The sequence below is a fragment of the Lactuca saligna genome, chromosome 5 (assembly GCF_052625555.1).
Source record: "Lactuca saligna cultivar CGN05327 chromosome 5, ASM5262555v1, whole genome shotgun sequence".
NCBI lineage: Eukaryota > Viridiplantae > Streptophyta > Magnoliopsida > Asterales > Asteraceae > Lactuca > Lactuca saligna.
In genome coordinates, this window is record NC_136421.1 from 242,648,791 (window position 1) to 242,669,305 (window position 20,515).

Genomic DNA, 20,515 nt, shown 5'->3' on the forward strand with positions numbered 1-20,515 from the left:
GTCTTGATACTCGTGTGATAACTGTTGTTGTAGGAAAATTTGACAAGGGGTAAGTGAGTATCCCATGTCTTCCCAAAGTCGATCAAACAGGCTCTCAACATATCTTCCAGTGTTTGGATGGTTCTCTCACTTTGTCCGTCGGTCTGAGGATGGTAGGTTGTACTCATGTCCAACCTCATTCCTAAGGAACTTTGTAGTGACTGCCAGAACCTTGAAGTGAACCTACTATCTTTATCGGAGATAATGGATATAGGAACACCGTGCAGTCGTACGATTTCCCTAATGTATGTTCTCGTAAGCTTCTCCATCTTGTCAGTTTCTTTGTTAGGAAGGAATTGTGCAGACTTGGTCAATCTATCGACGATGAACAATATGGTATCAAGTCCACATGTTGTCTTGGGCAACTTGGTTCTGAAATCCATAGTGATCCGCTCCCATTTCCATTCTGGTATTTCTGGTTGTTGCAGCAAACCGGAGGGTTTCTGGTACTCGACCTTAACCTTTGCACAAGTAAGGCATTTACTTACGAAGGTAGCAAGCTCTACTTTCGTGTTAGGCCACCAGTATAACTTTTTAAGATTCAGATACATCTTATCTGAACCTGGGTGAACGGAATACCGAGTGAGGAAAACTCGCCTCACAAGTAGTGCTGAATCAAGAAGATCAAACCCAACTCTCAGCTCCAAACTCACTGCCTATAATCCCCATATAACTGATTCCATTAGAACCCCAAGTTACCAAAATACCCTCAGAAGTCAAACTTGGTCAACCCTTGGTCAAAGTCAAAGTCAACAACCAAGGTCAACAGTCCATGTTGACCCAACTCGTCGAGTTCCTTTAGAACTCCGAAACTGAAAACTTGAGTCAACTCTCCAAGTTACCTGAGTACCTCGTCGAGTTCTTTAGTGTCCAGAAGGCCGAGAAAACCCTAATCAACTCGTTGAGTCATCTCACCCATTCACCGAGTTCACTCAGAATCCAGAAGGTTGGTAAACCCTATCTAACTCGTTGAGTTTGCTATGCAACTCATCGAGTTCCTTCATCCCTTTTCTCATTCATACACTTTTAAGTGAAACCAAGGCTCCAAACTGTAGATATAGCCTCATAGGGTGTAGCTACCACGTAAAGTTGCCAACTTTACGTGCATGCAAGGCCTCAAGAATCCAAATAACCCAAAACTAGTCTTAGGAAGAGGTTTAGGGCATGGAGAAAGGCCAATACTAGATAAAGCCGATATATTTATGACTATGGGGCCTAGAGGAGTCCAGATCTGAAGTTACAACTTCAAATCATGCTCAACTTCCAAAAATGGATCCAAAGTGGACTAAAAAGCTCTAAAATCTTGAATGGAGAGATCTAACAAGAAAATGATCAAGGTAATGAATTTTTACCTTCAAAAGGTTGCTACAACTGAGTAGATGTCGGATCTATAAGCTCCTTCTCGTTCCAAGCTCCTAAACCTTCAAGTTTCTCCAAGAAATGCACCAAACACGCACTCTTTAGCCTTGTACACACTCAAAATGGAAGGTTAGCTTATTTAGGGTTTTCTTCTAGATGATAGGGTGGTAAGGGGGATGGAGAGAGGACTTAAGGTCTTTTAAATAGGGTGCAAACCGTAAAAATTAGGGTTTTCATGCACAACCTCAACTCGTTGAGTTGGGTCCTCCAACTCGTCGAGTAGGCTTCATAATCTCCGCGGCCGGATAAGTTTCTACACGACGAGTTGGGGCAGCCAACTCATCGAGTAGGTATAAAAATATGAATATAAAAGCTTCAAATTTGAGTCGGGATGTTACATATGAGCAAAATTAATTGTTCCTTCGTGTCATGCTCTAAATTCACCAGCCACATTTTCATTCATAGCGTCAAAATTTTAGTTTTATAAAGTATGTGATGTGTTATTAATTACTTTGAAGATGAAAAGGTGTGGGGGTTTAAAATACATGAGGTGTTTGGAAATTTTTGTGAGGGTTTCAAATGCATGAGGTGATTGGAAAAATGCCTCATTTATAAGTATACTAGGGAATCTCCGTGCGTCGCGCGAGAATAGAATTCTATAGTTCAAATAATAACTTTTACCAAATTAGTATTTAAGATTTCTACTTTGAAACAAAATGTTAGTGGTGAAGCAAACATATAGTTACCATATTAGTTTTATTAAACATTATAGTTTAATTTTTAAGTCGTTGTGATATATACAACTATTTGATAATTTTATAAACTGTTTAAAATTGTGTAAATTATATATCAAATAAATGATAATATAACGGGTAACAAAACGCATGAACAAAAATATGAAGTGCAACTTTTAAAAACATAAAAATAGAAAAATATTTATTATAACATTTGTATTAAACAAGATATATATACAACGAATAATAAAAAATATGAGAATAAAACACTATAACTTTTAAAAATATAAAAATACATAAAGATCTATTATAACATTTATATTAACTCTCCATATTTAAATCACAAATCTCTTCAAATACATTAATGTTTTAAATGAGCAAAACTTTATAACCTTATAAAAGAAAAGAATTTTAAAAGTTATTAGTGATTACCAATTAATAATCATAAGTTAAAAATTCTTGAGTTATAACTAATAAATATACACAAATTAGAAAACTCTTGAGTTGTAGTGTAGGTTTCAAATGAATGCGGTACTTGAAAATGTGTATTTATTATTATTATTATATTCGTCTAAATAATTGGTTTTGATGCATCATTTTAATCCCTTCAATTACTAAACATAAAAATATTTAATTATAAATTTATAACATACATAGGTGCATATACATGTTAAACAAATTACATATAATATATATATATATATATATATATATATATATATATATATATATATATATATTCATAAATGTCATATGTAATTCTTGTTGTAATAATATGGATAAATTACTTTCATATGAAGAACATATTATGATAAGTCTATCAGAATTACATATCAAATGTTAAAAAAAAATTATGTTATCTTTTAAATATTGTCTTTTAAATATGTTGTGTAGAATAACCCAACAAAAAAATAATAGAAAATAAACATGATCAGAATAGAAAAACTACAATCAAATAAATAAGAGCAGTGGGTGGTTGAATATATAAATAAAGATGTTACATAAACATACATTTAAATCAAAAGAAAAAACTAATATTCATCAACTTTGCTCAAACAAAAAAAAACTTATATCCGTTTTCTGAATCTTTTTTCTTCATTTAACACCATTCAAACATAGAAACTTGATGACAATTCTTTACTAACCTGCAATCAAAATATTTTTCTTGAAAAACCAGAATAAGAAAGATATTATAAACAAAACATTGATGTTTGGAGAGTCACATTTAAGATTGAGTAATACATACAAATCACATATAACGATTAAATGAGAAACTAAATATAAAGAAATCATAGAAAAGCTTCATTTGTTTTGGTTGAAAGATATTTCAAGCAAAACATTGATGTTATGACATCCTTCTTACATGTAAGATTTTATGTAACACAAAAGACACAAAAGATTAACCTTTTTATAGTAAATTTTTCACTAAATGCTAATTAAACCTAATATAAGTTATAAAACTTTTGAGTGTTAAATCATAATTAAGAAAACTTTTGAGTTGCATTAGTTAAAAAATGGGGTTTCAAATGAGTGTGGTTTGAAGAAGTTAAAAAATAGGGGTTTCAAATACATGATATTCAAGAAAAAATACTAGCTTTATAAGTATGTATGATTAGGTGTATACTCGCACGTTACGCAAGATTAGTATAACATGATAAGATTTACGATTTGAATTTCAAAAGAGACTTACATGGAAAATATTGAGGGTGTGCATATTAACCGAAAAATCACACCAAAACCGAATCAACCAATTTAATTGAACCGTTAAAATCGAACTAGTACTAAATGATGGTGTGATTTCTAATATTGATTAACCGAATACATTACGATAAAATGTGAGAAACAAAAAAATCATTTTTATAAAAAATATATCACTATAAAATGTGAGCAACAAAAAATCATTGTTATAAAAGCGAAAAGTTATAAAATAGGTTGCTAAAAATACAAGTGGTAAATTAATGATGATTAACTAATACCAAACTGTATAAAAAAAATCTAATTCAAAATTAAGTACTTAATAACCGTGACATGATTACTCTTTGAATTCTTAGTTTCCAATAACATATTATATATATATATATATATATATATATATATATATATATATATATATATATATATATATATATATATTTTGTTTTAAGAGAATAGTTATAACAATTTTTATTTACTAATCATAGATAAAACAATATTTGTTAATAAAATGAGAATTACAAACATATATTGGTGTTTAATTGTTAAAGAAATTAAGCATTTGGTTGAAAATACTTTATGCTACAATCGGATAGAATTTTAAGTTATTTATAAATAAAGTTATTAATAATGCTAATTATTTTAAATCTTACTTGTGTTAATTTGTATCGTACACCAAAGAGCAAAAATAGAAAGGACACTTACATTCCTATATCAAAAGAATGTAAAGATCTTAGAATTTCTTCTATATAAGTGAAACAAAGATAAAACTTAAGTAGTAAGACTTTATGAAAAACAAAGATAAAGGTACCTAAATAAAACAAATATAACATTTTTTTACTCTATCATAATATAAATCATAAGGTTAAATGTTCATCTATTTTTAACGTGGATATGATGCATACAGCAAAAGAACGCCAACAATCATCGTCTAATCATTCTCATATTTTTGTAACTAAAATGTTTATAAATTTATATAAATAATCCATATAGTATAACGATAAAACAAACAAATAAACAATCAATTTAGGCATTTTAGATGCATTTAACGGTATTAGACATAAAAACCTTTAGTGCAATATTTCAAAACCACAAGGACCAACCATATTAAAAAAATCTACATAAAGACTTGCAGTGGTGTTTTTTGGTAACTTTAGGGACCATTTATATAGTTTTGTGTTTTTTTAATTAATTCATATAATCAAATAGTTTGCAAATGCATTATTTCACCATGTTGTCGCTTGTGATTATAATTTCATCCATGTATTAATATAAAAACTATTAATAGATCAATTTTATAGTATAATTTGATGACAAACTACAATATCATAGGATAAAAAAATATATATTGTCGCATTAATTAGTGGTAAAATGAGACGTAATTTGCATAAATTTGCTTTTGACCGTTAAAAAAATAACGTGTAGAAAATAAAATGGGAAAACAATATATCCTCTATGGAGTATGGACTATGATAGTGTAATTAGTATTGGATTCTTGTTAAATAAACAAAATTACGTCAATTCAACTAGCACATAAGATGGTATTGCGTTAATGTTTAATTATTAATTAAAAAAATAAAGAGATAAAAAAATATATATGAAATATGTGGTCCACTCTATAGTGTTTGAAGGAATAATCCATGTGCTTTGCACGTGTATAGGCTCCAAATGCTCTCTTTAAATTATAAAAGGACTTAAAGTGAATATTTTAGAACTGGAGAGGTCCATACTTGAACAGTAACGTCATTAATGTATCATGCCATTCTCCTGTATTTCATATTTTCATTCGAGGTTAATTTGGTAAATTTCTCATTAGCCGATTCATTTTACTAAAAGAACAGCACATATATTTCAAGAGAAATTAAATTGATTCTTACTTTTTATGCCTACAAATATGCCTACCCAATAAAATTATGATAAGTGTCATCTTTCTATATTTTTTAAACTAAATCATTAAGATTATATTAGAAATATATCAAATACAATTAAATTGAATGGTGATTTGTCATAATTTTAGTGGGTAGGAATAATTGTAGGAGTAAAAGGTAGGAGGCAATTTAATTTCTCATATTTCAATCATATTTATTTAAGGTGAAATAAAACAATATTTGGTAAAAGACAGTTTAACTAATATGCAGACAAATGGTCCTTGGAACTCTATTAGATGGTCTAAATTAAAGGTAATTTCGAGCAAATAAACGAAGGCATTATAGTCTCTAGGAATTAGGAAAGGTTACTTAACGATCAAGAATTCTAAATATATAATTATATTGGTTTTGTGGGTTAAAAAATGATACGTAATCGTATTCTTGTACTTTATTGAATGAAAGGGTGATTGCACTTTAGAAAAGAATATATAATATTGTCAATGTTAAAGTACATAATAAACAAATAATAAACCATAAGAGTAGATTGATTATAAAATATGAAACGGATATAATTAGTTGTTTCTATTGTCTTTTGGGCAATGATATAAGAAAAACATGTAATGGCTTCAACCTTTGTATCCAATGTTACATCATAAAAGACGATATATATATATATATATATATATATATATATATATATATATATATATATATATATATATATATATATATATATATATATATATATATATATATATATATATATATATTGGTTCTTTAAAAAACCAATTTTTTTTTCAATTTCTAGAGATTATTCTTTATCGAAAAAATAATCTAAAATTCATATATTAACATTGTGAATGTGAAAAATAATTTTCGGATTCACCGTGTGAATCCAGATTTACGTTGTGAATTTTCAAAAATTCACATTGTGAATTTGACGTTAAAAAAATCGAATTTGATATCATTGGAAAAAGGATAAAAATTTATGAATTTTTGTATTTTTAGTTTTTTTTTTATAAAAATAAGTTCTAAAAGTTGAAAAAAAGATTGGTTCCTTGGTTAATTATGGTTCTCTATTAAACCTCACCATATATATATATATATATATATATATATATATATATATATATATATATATATATATATATATATATATATATATATATATATATATATATATATAAACGAATGATCAAATGAAAACATCTAAAAGATTGATAACACGAGAACAATTCTAGACCAATCAATATATAAGAGTATAATACTAATTGTATATTTAAATTAAATTAAAATAAAATAAAATACAATCAAATTCTCTTAAATTTAGGATCAATTACCAAAAAAGAAAGCAATATTCGATTTTTTATTTTTCTTATTAATGGAATATAAAAAACTTTTTTAACAAATTTTATTTTAAAACTGAATAAAATTTATTATTTCTCCTATTTCACGTTTTTTTTTTCTTCAAAAAATGAATAGAAAGCCAACCCCAAATCAATACATCTGTATTAAAAAATGATTAAAAAATATTGATACTACTCCAATCACAAATGAATACACATTAATTTTTGATTAATCCAATCCCCTTTTTTTAGTTAAATGAAAATAAAAAGAGTGTAAAAATTATCATTTCTTCATAAAAAGAATATTTCTGATCATAAATAAATACACTCATTAATACATGATTACACTGTTATTCACAAATGAATACACTGTTATTAACAAATTGGTACATTGTTATTCACAAATGAATAAATGAATACCTCCAATCATAATACATTCATTCACAGATGAATGTACTGCTATTCACAAATGAATACAATGCTATTCATAAATAAATACACATTCGAACATAAATGAATTCATCAAAATATAATATAACTTACATCTAAAAAATATAGAACATAATACATTTTTTTATTCTCCTCTAGCTCAAATTCTTCATCTTTCATCTTCTCAAACAACTCCAAAGGACCTCATAAAGCCCATATGGAAGAACTCCCAGAACCTTCATAGTCGGTTCAAAACTTTCTCTCGTATCTCGCTGATTCCTCGTGCCCTCTGTCTAATATTTTTGCATAATTGATTATAAACAAATGAAAGATAAAGGAAGCCCTAATTGTACCCGTCATTATCATCATGACATGCCGACAACCTTCACCCTTTATCACTAGGAAAACACCATTGACATAGCCTCCATCATCAACCTTTATCTTCACAGCAACATTCAAGAAAAATCGAGACGATACCTTCCAAATTAAAATCGATTTGCAGATCTAGAATCTCCAATGAAAACCGATGAACTAAAATCGAGTTGTAGGAGTGTTATTCCGCTCATTCTATGGCCTCCTTCAGCTCTATGGCCTCAATCGGCTTCTAATATGTAATACGTCTTTCTATTCCTCTTTTCACACGAATGATCTCTACCCATCTGTTGTTTCTCTATCAACATCCATTTTGTGTATATTTGCCATGGATTCTTATTTAACAGGAGGTGGGTAAAAAAAATATGATGAACTAATAGAATATTGAGGTCCGATGATGATAAAAGTAGTGTGGTGGCGTAGGGATGAGACGGTGAGATGATGAATACGTTGATTGTATGTTCTATAAGATTAGGTAAACGAAATAGAGAGAGACAGAGAGTAATTATAGGAGTTTACAAAATTAGGGTAATGCTTATTTACCTTAATAGCCATTATCATTTCCTTTATTTTAAAATTGAAAAATTAAATGTATTAATAATTAGAAAAATAACAATTAATTATAGCCCCACATCTTAAAAATTAGATGGTCTAGATCTCTTCTCGCGTTCTCAACCTTTTAGTAATTCTCATTTAATCCTACTCATATATTTATATATATATATATATATATATATATATATATATATATATATATATATATATATATATATATATATATATATATTAAGAATTGTCGCCTATGTCATGCTTTAAACACCAAAAGGTTTCTAATCCAGCGGTAATAGGTCTTACCCATGTTATTTTTTGAGGTCGATAGTTTAAATCTCATCTAAGACATAAGTGTAATTAAAAATAGTTTAGATTTGCTGTTCCAAAAACGGTCACGCCTTAAAAACTTCATAACTCGTCATGTCTCTTAAGTTAGAGATTTGAACTTGCTGTCACGATACATCTCACGTTGTTAGAACTTTGTTTTTAAGAATTAATTGTGTTGAATACCTTTTTTTTCTTTTAAAAATAAGCAAATTGACGATGTTAAGGTGAGGAGGTGTACACCCACCAGATAGTGCGGTGGGCTAATATGCAATGCAAGGAGTGCAACCAACACAACACCGCCTGATATTTCTGTCGTGTAGCGGTGATGAATTTGGTGGAAAACTGCCACAATTCTTCTTCTTCTTTTCTTTTTGATATTAGTATATATAATATTTAAATTAAATTGCAATTCCTAAAATCTAGGGATAATGATTTTAGTTACTAAAAATATCAATAAATTTTTAGTTAATGGAATAAAAATGATATTTTTTAATCACTTTTCTCCAAAATTAATAACCTATGTTTTTTTCTCTTCAAAAAGAAGTGAGTACAACTCCAATCGCAAATAAATACACTTGTATTTACAAATAATTTTTTTGTTCAACAAGTAATATAGCAAACATGTTTGTGCTCCATCACAAATGATTAAACTTCTATTCACAATCTGAAATGAATATATACTTCTATTCACAAATAGTACACATTAAACATGAAGCCAATGTTTTTTTTTTCATAAATTTAAAATAAAAAGTGTCTAAATTTTTATCACTTGAACAAATGTTAGAACAAGTATAGTTGCGGAATTAGTTAATCTCAAAGGATCTAAAAGCTCAACAATAATAAGTTAATATGTTAGATAGTTAGATATTTAGTTGCGGATAAGTATGAAAACATAAATGACAACATGTAATATATCAAGTAAAAACATAAGTTGATTCATAACATGGAATGCATTCAAACCAAGTTAGTGAGTGAGATCAATCTTAGTGATAAACTCACGAATGACTTGCTCCGAAGAGAAGTATTAATCGGTTATGTTCGAGAGGATTTTAGAGAGTAAGAAATATATGAGATGCGTAAGGAAAACTTGAAGATAATTCAGATTTAGAGATGAGTAAAGAGAGAGCTGTATTGATTGAAAAAGAGTGGTCTCTATTTATAGAGACTCAAGACATACAAGTGATTCACTCTCTAAGAGTAGCCATGCAAGGCCTACTGGACAATAGAGAGTATTACAGAAAGATAGATAAAAGTAAACTAAGTACAGAAAGATTACTGCAGTCGTTTAGAAGACTTCGGATGTAACTGCTGATGGAGGCTTGACTGCGGATGCTTGTACACTGTGGTAGGCAAAATTAAGAGGGTCACTTCATCTATCAACAATTTCCCCCTAAGTGACCTCTAATTTTCTTTACTTATCAAGTTTAAGAAACTTGATCAGGATCCACCAAAACTTCCTGACATTTTCCAACCAAGTGATCCTCCTTAAAATCTTGAACTTGACTTCGGCAGTAGTATGTTTCGATTTTTCAACTGCAGTTCGACAGATTTCAAGTTGTTTCTTTGTGATTCGGTTCATGGAGACCATTGGAATGAAGTATTTGACTTGATCGATCTTCCTTTGAAGATGACTCTTAGTTCAGGGAAGTTTGTTGCACCTAAGGATCTTTCTTCATAACCTTCGGTTGGCATCGGTGCGGGATCAAGTGGAGGTTGATCAAACTTTTTGGCAATGACTGGGTAGATATCCGCATCAATCTTTGCAAAGTCACAAACAGTTTCTTTCAGGTAAGTACTTTCCCTTTCAAATGCTATCTTCATCTTCGGATGCTTTTCACAGTTGTTCTGGAACACCTTTGCTATCAGGAAAACTTCTTCTAGGTTCATATAGGGGAAGTCAGCTTGGGTGCGGACATAGTCCTGATTCCATCTAGTGAGTGTGTATTGTACAAAGTTAGGCTTCATGAATTTGCGAGGTTTGAAGTTCTTGACTGTTGATGGTCTGTCGTTGGACCAGATCTTCTCAATGGGAGAGGCATGATTTGTATAGAATCGGTTTGGTCTCTCGAACTCCATTGGCAGTCTTTTGTGATCAGGAAGACTACGGTCAAATTGCTCAAATACTGTGAAGTATTTAGCATTTGGGGAGATAGGAACATCCCAGTAGCCATCAGGGGGAGGTTCAACATATATGAGGTATGGTATGTAGTTGTCATCCAGCAATCTGCGGTGGGGATTGACCCAAGAGTTTATCAAGGCGTCATCCTTAACAGTGTCAAAACCGCATTCTCTCCATATAAGCTTAGCAAATTTAGCTACTTTCCAGTCCGCTTTCTTCTGTTTAGTGAAGGGGGAGTCATTTGAGCTTGGAGATGACATATACTCACCAAGATTCTTGAAATGAGGTGGAGTTTCAGGTCGTTCAGGGGAAGGACGATTTTTTGTTGCGGTGGAGGAGACTGATGGCTTGGACTCTTGTGATGAGATGGTTGCGGTGATAGGATTTTCTAAGAAGCACTGATGGATTGACGTTCTTCTTCATCGTGGTCTTCTTCTCTGTGGACTTCTTCACTTCCCCCTCTTGAGGAGTTCAGATCCAGAGCCTCCTCAAGCCATTGTTTAGGTCCATCAAATTTGGCACACACCTCCTTGAATTGGGCTCTGAGAACATCAACCAATTGTTGATTGTCAGGGATGGAGGTGTTAAAGAGTAGCCGATGAATATCCTTGGTCAGTTGAAGAATTTCGGGGCCATGGAAGTTTGAAGATAAAGATCGTTGGAGTCTATTGATGGTGGCATGGAGGACTGAAATAGTGGACTCATAAGCAGTGTGAGTCTCAGCTATCAGTTTCTAAGACAGAGTAGATTGGTCTGCAACGAATGTCTGCAAGTTATCTTTGATTGCAGATACTGATGGGTTTTGAGCTTTCTAACACTTCCTAAGTGTACATGCAACCCTAATAACCTTGGATCTATGTTTGTCTAATTGTCATGCAAAGTTGAATTCCAAGGTTATATTCCTATCTAGCATACATGGGGAACAATTTTAACATAAAGTATAGATAGAATAACTTACCTTGTTGTTGTTTGTGTTCCTTGAAACCTTGTGAGCCTAGCACCCCAAGTGTGATGCCTCAAATGCTTCACACAACACCAAATGCTCTTGGAAGAACTTATGAGAGAACACACACTTCTTCAAAATCGGCCAAGCCCTCTTGTTTCTTAGTGTAGCCGATTTTGGGTGGAGAACATGTTACTTATATAGTGTTGACACATCTAGGGTTAAACCCTAATGTGTCATGACTCTTCATTTCCATGACCCATGGGTTTGTAACTCCCATGGAGCATCCATGGAGCATCCTATGGGTGGAACCCAACTTGATAGTCCATGGAGCCTTTTAGCCCACTATACAAGATATGAATGATTTACATAATCAACCCATATATTTAATTAGTTATCTTTTGATCACTTAATTAATTCTAAATTAATTCTTGATCAAACTAATCAAATAATATTATTAATATATTAGAACTTATAATATATTAATAATCTCCAAGTGTTATTTCTCTCATTTAGTCTATCCAATTGCATGGTGCCATGCAACCCAAATGGACCATGCCGGGTCGGGTCAAGTACATACCAGAAATAGTTATGGACTTAGACACCTTATCCAACAGTCTCCCACTTGGATAAGTCTAATAACTATTACTGCAAGTATGACTTCAGGAACCGATCGGCAATCGTAGCTCTTTACAAGGTTTTTCGAAACTGAGAAGATGATGGTACGCCATTTAAGATAAGTGATCATATAATCCTCTGTTCTAGATATCAGTCGGACAAATACATGGAACAATGTCTTACTTATTTTCCAACAATTTGTTTCCCGATTTCCGATTTGTTTGACAAAGAACTTCATTGAACACATCAATTTAGTTCTGATCGGGCCCGGTACATAGGTCAAAACAAAATCATCGAGGGGCCCAGATATCAGCTTCTAATCCAAGAAGGAACAGATAAACTTCGACTCATATGTTTGTTCTACTACTCATTGAATTACACATAAGAGCGCGATTTTATAACATCGAGTTACCAATGCGTTTTTCGTACAATCAATGCATAACCAACTTGTAAGTAACAAATCATATCTCTAGGTTTAAAGATTTATATGATATTACCGTCTCACGATCACTCGAGATAGAATTCCATGAAGTGATTCCAGTGAGCGTGGGTTGAGTCCAATGCTCAAAACTTATGAGCACTCATGATTGTTGTAGCCTTGTCCCAGACCTCTACAACCAAACATGACATTCTTGATTCATACCTACTTCCGACATATGACCGACTGTGGAGGTTTGAATAATATGTTATACCAAACAAAATTATTCTGGAAGTCAAAACATGCAAAAGAAATATAGTAAACGATCGACAAGAGATAGCAACACTTTACTCATAAATAAAACACTTTTATTCATCATCAAATGTCAATTACACTTTACAAATTTCGAGATTATCTAACTACTAAATCTAATATCATCCTTCAGCCCTATGCTCCGAGCATGCTGGAGATGCTTAACCCGAGTCAGTCCCTTCGTGAGGGGATCTGCCGGATTCTCATCTGATGATACCCTCTTTGCCACGAGGAGTCCTTCTTCGATCCGATGTCTGATGAAATGGTATTTTCTGTCGATGTGTCTGGATCTCCCGTGATCCCTTGGTTCCTTGGCTAAGGCAACAGCACTTTCACTATCACAGAAAATTTCCATCGGCTCTTTAATAGCTGGTACAACTCCAAGGTCTCCAATGAAGTTCCTCAGCCATAACGCCTCCTTTGCCGCTTCGCTAGCTACAATATACTCTGATTCACAAGTAGAATCTGCCACTGTCTCTTGCTTGGAACTCTTCCAAGAAATTGCTCCTCCATTTAGGGTAAAGACCCAGCCCGACTGAGAGCGGAAGTTATCCCTATCAGTCTGGAAGCTAGCATCACTATACCCTACAACTCTCAAGTCATCACTCCCACCAAGGGTAAGGACCCAGTCCTTAGTCCTTCGTAGGTACTTGAGAATATTCTTTACCGCAGTCCAGTGTGCCTTGCCAGGGTTCCCCTGAAACCTGCTAACCATGCTCAAGGCAAAGGCTACATCAGGTCGAGTACACGTCATAGCATACATGATCGAACCTACAGCCGAAGCATAAGGTACTCGACTCATTTCTGCTATCTCAGCCTCAGTGCTAGGGCTTTGTGTCTTACTCAGCTTGGCGCTACTCTGGATGGGCAACTCTCCTTTCTTGGAGTCTTGCATTCTGAATCTCTTCAGAACCTTCTCCAAGTAGGTACTTTGACTATGTCCAATTAGTCTTTTACTCTAATCTCTCAAGATCCTTATCCCCAAAATATAGGCAGCTTCACCAAGGTCCTTCATAGCGAAACACTTTCCAAGCCAGGACTTTACTTCCTGCAGGGTTGGAATGTCATTTCCTATGAGTAGTATGTCATCCACATACAATACCAAAAAGCTAACTATACTCCCACTAGCCTTGACATATACACAAGATTCATCTTCACTCCTAGAAAAGCCAAATTCCTTGACCTTTTCATCAAAGAAAAGATTCCATCTGCGAGGTGCTTGCTTTAATCCATAAATGGATTTCTCAAGCTTACACACTCTATTAGGGTACTTGTTGCTGACAAAACCCTCTGGCTGACTCATGTAAACATCTTCAGCCAACTTCCCATTAAGGAAAGCGGTTTTGACATCCATTTGCCAAATTTCATAGTCATGAAATGCGGCTATGGCTAACAGAACCCGAATAGACTTAATCTTGGCTACCGGAGAAAAGGTCTCATCATAATCCACTCCAGGAATTTGAGAGAAGCCCTTTGCAACCAGTCTAGCCTTATAAGTGTGTACTTTACCATCCATGTCGGTCTTCTTCTTGAAGACCCATTTGCACCCTACAGTCTTTCGACCTGGTACATTCTCAACCAAGTTCCAAACTTGATTGTCATACATGGATTGTATCTCGCTATCCATAGCCTCTTTCCATTTAGCAGACTCGGGGCCTGCCATGGCTTCCTCGTAGCTGTTAGGGTCATCTTGACTTACTAGTGTCTCATCACTAATAAGTGTCTCACCTTCTGCAGTAATATGGAATCCATAGTAATGCTCAGGTGCACTCCTAACTCTCGTGGAACGCCTCAGAGGTACAGATTCGTCAATTGGCTCAACAGGAGTTTCCTCCTCAAGTTGAGGGCTAGAGTTTGAAGTTCCTTCACCGCTTGACTCTTGAATTTCTTCAAGATCAACTTGCCTCCCACTGTCTCCTTGGCTTATAAACTCTCTTTCTCGAAAGACTCCTCTTCTTGCTACAAAGACCACATTGTCACTAGGTCTGTAGAAGAGGTAACCAAAGGATTGCTGTGGGTAGCTGATGAAAATACACCTCTCGCTTCGGGGTTCGAGCTTATCATGAGTCTCGCGTCTCACGAAAGCCTCGCAACCCCAAATCTTGATGTGGTCTAGTTTAGGTAGTTTACCAGTCCACATCTCGTGAGGAGTTTTGGCAACTTTCTTTGTAGGGACTAGATTAAGGATATGGGCGGCAGTCTCTAAGGCATACCCCCAGAATGAGATTGGTAGTGAAGCTCGACTCATCATGGAACGAACCATGTCCAACAAGGTTCGATTACGCCTCTCAGCCACACCATTCAACTGCGGTGTCCTGGGAGGTGTCAATTGTGAGACAATCCCACATTCCTTTAGATAGTCGAGGAACTCTGAACTAAGATACTCACCACCTCGATCGGATCGAAGCATCTTAATGTTCCTGCCCAATTGATTCTCGACTTCCTGTTTAAATTCCTTAAACTTCTCGAAAGTCTTTGACTTATGCTTGATTAAGTAGACATATCCATATCTACTGTAATCATCAGTAAAAGTCAAATAATAACGATTAGCATCCCTTGTGGCATGTTTGAATGGTCCACACACATCCATGTGTATAAGGTCCAACAAACCTTCACCCCTTTCACATGAGCCTGTGAAGGGTGACTTTGTCATTTTTCCAAGTAAGCATGATTCGCAACTATCATTTGACTTTAGGTCAAACGACTCCAAGACTCCATCCTTTTGGAGTTGGCCTATGTGTTTCTTGCTTATATGTCCAAGACAACAATGCCATAATGATGCTTTATCCAAGTTATTATTATTAGTAGAATCAATACACAAAACATTATTTCCTAAGTTATCTACAATAGATACAGCTTCATACACACCATCACAAGGTAATGCTTTAAAATAAAGTACATTATTAAAGAAAGCATTAATCGAACCAACTTCATTATCAAACGAAAAGGTGAAACCTTGTTTGTACAATGCATGAAAGGAAATAATATTTCTTGCCATTTCTGGCGAATAACAACATTTATTCAAATCTAAATTTAACCCACTACTTAGCGATAAAGTATAAACTCCAATCTTGGTGACAGGTGTAACTTTCCTATTCCCCATGATTAAGTTTATTCTTCCTTGCTCCACATTCTCACTTCTTCCTAGTCCCTGCAAGTCACAACAAATATGAATACCGCAACCGGTATCAAGGACCCAAGATTTCGAATGGGGTGAGTTATTAGAAATGATAGTGTAAATACCTGCATGGTTGGGTTTGACTTTCCCATCCTTCACATCCTGCTGGTACTTTGGGCAGTTTCGCTTCCAATGAGCTTTTTCATGGCAATAGAAGCATTCAGCCTCTTTTGGGTCAGAAGAAGGAGTAATGAAACCTTTCTTGGTTCCACTTGAAGAAGAGCCATCAAGGGTCCGAGCCTTGGTACCCTTCGAAGATCTCTTTCTCTTCCTCCCTCGACTTTGCCCGATTGCCAAGACCGGAGTTGAGTCTGGAGTAGGAGTGATAGCAACCGACTTCCCCTTAAGACCTGTTTCTGCGGTCTTGAGAAGTCCCTGAAGTTTGCTGAGGGTGACCTCTTCCTTGTTCATGTGATATGTCATGCGGAATTGATCATAGCACAATGGTAAGGAGTGCAAAATGATATCTATTGCAAGCTCCTCAGGGAAGTTCACATTGAGCTTCAGCAAACGATCCACATACCTTTGCATTTTCTGCATGTGGCTCGTGACGGACTCTCCGTCCTTCATCATGGTTGTTATCATGGAGCAGATGACTTCGTACCTCTCTTGTCGTGCACTTTGATGGTATCTTTCCATCAAATCTTGGTGCATTTCATAAGGGTAGAAATCCTCATAAGACTTTTGGAGTTCAGCTGTCATGGTGGCCAACATGATGCAAGCCACCTTGGTTGCATCTCTTTCATGAGAATGAAAGTCAGCGATCTCCTGGGGAGTTGCAGTGGACTCATCAATTTCCTTAAGCTCCTTGTCAAGGACATATTCTTTGTCCTCGTAGCGGGTAATCATCCTGATGTTTCTGATCCATTTATTGAAGTTGGATCCATCAAAGGTGACTTTCCCACACAAACTCATAAGAGTAAAGGAGCCATTAGGATTCGAGCCAGAAGCATTATTTGAAGACATCTGAAAGAGAAGAACAAGTTTAGTTTAGATTTAAGAGAGTCCTTAATAAAACACCCAAATGTAATATTAAGGCTAGGATCCAATCACAATATAATATAACTTAGAAGAGGTATGCCGTAATCTAAGCTATACCATATTTGAAAGGTAGGTGAATGACGATTCACCAATTTCCACCACGAAAACCGAAATATTAGATATTTAGTTTTTATTGATTTTAGAAATTCCTAGATTCTTTGAGATCCAATGAACTTTTCAAAGGCATGTTTCAATCTTGGGAGTGCCCTCCAGGTTTTGTGACTGGGATGCCGAGGATCACAAAACGAGGTGTGAAGTAACCATGCAAATCACTTGGTACCCTTAAACCTTGGATCTAACACTTCCTAAGTGTACATGCAACCCTAATAACCTTGGATCTATGTTTGTCTAATTGTCATGCAAAGTTGAATTCCAAGGTTATATTCCTATCTAGCATACATGGGGAACAATTTTAACATAAAGTATAGATAGAATAACTTACCTTGTTGTTGTTTTTGTTCCTTGAAACCTTGTGAGCCTAGCACCCCAAGTGTGATGCCTCAAATGCTTCACACAACACCAAATGCTATTGGAAGAACTTATGAGAGAACACACACTTCTTCAAAATCGGCCAAGCCCTCTTGTTTCTTAGTGTAGCCGATTTTGGGTGGAGAACATGTTACTTATATAGTGTTGACACATCTAGGGTTAAACCCTAATGTGTCATGACTCTTCATTTCCATGACCCATGGGTTTGTAACTCCCATGGAGCATCCATGGAGCATCCTATGGGTGGAACCCAACTTGATAGTCCATGGAGCCTTTTAGCCCACTATACAAGATATGGATGATTTACATAATCAACCCATATATTTAATTAGTTATCTTTTGATCACTTAATTAATTCTAAATTAATTCTTGATCAAACTAATCAAATAATATTATTAATATATTAGAACTTATAATATATTAATAATCTCCAAGTGTTATTTCTCTCATTTAGTCTATCCAATTGCATGGTGCGATGCAACCCAAATGGACCATGCCGGGTCGGGTCAAGTACATACCAGAAATAGTTATGGACTTAGACACCTTATCCAACAGATACCTCAGAGATGAGGCGCTCCGCACCAGTCAGGAATTCTTTGTGATCCGCTTGATGATTGTTATCAAGGGACCGAATTCACATTTCCACTTTGAGAGAGATTCTCTCAGCAGCTAGTCGTTCCCTTTCTTCTAGTCGTTCAATACTTTCGATCAAGGACTCTGACACAGGATTGTTTTCAGTTTCCGGATAAGTAGACTTAACTTCAGCTAGAATTTAGTCAACCTTAGATTGAAGATTTAGGAATTCTTTTCTTGAGACGACTATATTTTTCTTCTTCTTCTTCTTCTTCTTCTTCTTCTTCTTCTTCTTCTTCTTCTCTTTAGGCTTAGAGGTCAAGTGATGAGAACCACTTGATTCCTCTTCTTCAACATACATCATGGGGTCATCATCCGAAGGGCTAGGCTGATTGACCTCTTGTAGATCAACATCGTCAAAACCGAAGGTGGGAGCAGAGCTAACTTTGATTTCGATGCCTGCATCTTGTGAATCTCTAGCAGTTGGAGATGGAGGTGGCTTTGAAGGAGTCTGATCAACAGCTTCCTCTTGATCCTTACGGATGATATCAACTATGTTATCCATCAGGGCTTGAACTTTGCAGATAGTAGCTACGATATTGGTATTGTTGATTGCATCTGCCCAATACTTTGCTACAGTCTGGACTTCTTGTTGTTTCTGCTGAAGCTGCTTTGTTTGTTATGCATTTCATGCTTGGAATGCCCTACGGAAACTTGCATATTTATTGACTTCGGCTTCATTTGATGGTTGATACTGACCCCATGAGTCATTCAGATCTATATCGTCAAATCCTTGGTATCGCACCAAGGTGTCCCTCGGGTTCACGGATCCTTGCACATTTGTGCTCACTGTGCCTAAACCACCTGTTACTGATGTAAGCAGAGTAGGATTTCCTGAGCTTCCTTGGTCTCCTTGACCTAGGGTCAAGTCTGGCCTCAGCTCAGTTCCAGCAAAGGCTGAAGAATCTCCTTGCGGTGGGGAAGGTGTTTGGAGTGTATGGGTAACGGACAAAAAGAATGGAGCGCAAATCCTCAGGGGAAAAGAAATGAAGACGGGAAGCCCTAGAGACCGAAATCACAGATTAAACGCCCCAAATCTCAATCAAATTAAGTTTGACACCGGTTCTTGCTTTGATACCAGTTGTAAGGTCCGAATTAGGATCTTTACCAGTAATCAAACGATAAACAATCAAAGTAAGAAAGAGATGAAGAAAAACTGAGCTTGCACACGCTTATATTCAATAATCGTCAGGTACAACTTAGGTTACGGCTGTGAACTACTAGGCATCAACAACTAAACATGTCTGAGTAACCATCTATTTATAGGGAACTACGACCGAGAAGGGTTTACGACCGTAAACTCATTACAAACCGTAAACGGCTATTACACCTACTAAAATACTCTATCTATACCAAACCACTATTACAATTCAAAGCCTAAACCAAACCACTAATTTGGTCCTTTCATATATATATATATATATATATATATATATATATATATATATATATATATATATATATATATATATGGCATAACGTTATATTGTATCTATTGTTGAACTCACTAAGCGTGACCGCTTACCCTCTCAATGTTTTAATATATTGCAGAAAATAAGCATCCTGTATAGCTTTATACTGTTGAAAGAATTAAAATAGTTTATACTATAACTTTTGTATTTAAGTTTTAGTATGTATAAAATATACAATATCGTGGGTAGTTTTGTAATAAACTTAAACTTAGTCGGTTTGTATCCAGTCGTTTGTAAATAAATTATCAATGTATAATATTGTTTGTGAATATGCATGTAGCATGTTTTGGAGTAACAACTATTTTAATATTATGAAAGTGTGGGTCTTTCAATCATGGTATCAGAGCGGTAGTTTAAGTGAACTAAATTCTAAGGATTAGTATTTAGACTTAAACTATTGGAAGTTCAATATATGAACTAATTCATTGTTAGTAGACGGATACAAACCATAGGAAAGAATTACATGAAGTATTAGGTTATAATAAATCCTAATATTCTAAATTACTATATTACTCTAAATTTTCAGAGTAATGGCTGAAGCAGTAAGTAGTCATACACCAGAAGTGGGTGGGGA